At 40.4% G+C, this 1,208-nt stretch overlaps 1 long non-coding RNA gene across 2 annotated transcripts in view; it reads left to right on the top strand.

Annotated features, from left to right (window-relative positions):
• Positions 1-1,205, top strand: part of LOC109299954 — a 56,832-nt gene extending 55,627 nt beyond the window's left edge. For both annotated transcript variants that reach the window (XR_002098072.1, XR_002098071.1), the window contains exon 2: positions 1,132-1,205. This is a non-coding gene — a long non-coding RNA (uncharacterized LOC109299954). The remainder of the gene's footprint in view (positions 1-1,131) is intronic.
• Positions 1,206-1,208: the final 3 nt, after the last annotated feature.

Genomic DNA, 1,208 nt, shown 5'->3' on the forward strand with positions numbered 1-1,208 from the left:
ATTAACTGGGATTTCCAGCTGGCTGGCCATGAGGTGGGGTGGGGGGCAGGAATGTGAAGCTGGGAGGCAGAGACTTAATGGGATGGGGGGTTCAGATGGTATGGCATGCCAATACATTGTGTTAGTAAGGCGTTTAGTGTCTTTTTAATATACCAGGGGGCTAGTGCTATATTTTAATATGTTTAATATCAAAGCAAAACAAAATATAACTATTGGAATGTGCACTGAGTTACTAGATTATTTATAAAGTTTTTTAAAAAACACAACAAACTGGGCAAAAAATAGTCAAAAGATGTTGTTATTGCTTCTGCAGTTATTATAGATAAATATATGTCTCTTATTCAGATTCATAAAACAAAATCTAGCCTCCTTGAACATTTTGACAGTGCCTCCAATACTTCACTGTCAGTCATTTTTACATCTGAGTTAGTATTACCACACCTGAGTTAAGGTTCTTAACTAGAGCTAAAAACAATCTGCAGGACTGTGAAATAGAGAATGGCTAACAGACAGCAACATTGCAGAAGAAAAGATAGCTTGAATAGTAGAACATTAAGACCATTAAAAAAAGAAGGTCATTAACACTTCTGAAAGGGGGAGAGATTTTCAGGAATCTGGGAGGCGATAACAAGCCTTGGATTCAATAGAGCCTCTCAGCACTGCTGGAATAGACATGCTGCTGCCTGTCTCATACAGTTGGTGGAGCAGGGATCAAATGGGGGTGCATCTATACCACTGCACCCTCCCTCCTTGTGATGCACTCATGGGAGGGGACCTCCTGGATTATTGAGCTCAGTTTCCTGCTAGTGTGGGCAACCACATTATGTGCTCGTTTACCTAGGTCCATTTTAAAGTCACTTATGACCTCTCGGCACATGCCCCTGATGGGAGGTTGTTCCAGAACCACGCGCCTCTAATGCTTATAAATAAGTACGGTTGTGCCCACATGCTTCTAACTGGGCATTCTAAGTCATTATGCTTAATCTTTTTTAAAATATGGAATTTTTCTTGGGAAATTGCCTAATAGATGTTATAGGTATTGTTTGTGTTCCATATCCCCTCCCCTCCACTTGATTTTTAAGGCACTTATGGAAACTGCCATTAATATGGTGAATTCTCTTTTGTTTGCAGGCCCAGCTTCATCAAGAGATAGGAGTGAGCTGATGTGGTCTGAAATACAACTGTAAAACTGCCTGATGTCTTCTAAA

The sequence above is a fragment of the Gavialis gangeticus genome, unplaced genomic scaffold (assembly GCF_001723915.1).
Source record: "Gavialis gangeticus isolate Ggan-Ray unplaced genomic scaffold, GavGan_comp1, whole genome shotgun sequence".
In the NCBI taxonomy this organism is placed as follows: Eukaryota; Metazoa; Chordata; order Crocodylia; family Gavialidae; genus Gavialis; species Gavialis gangeticus.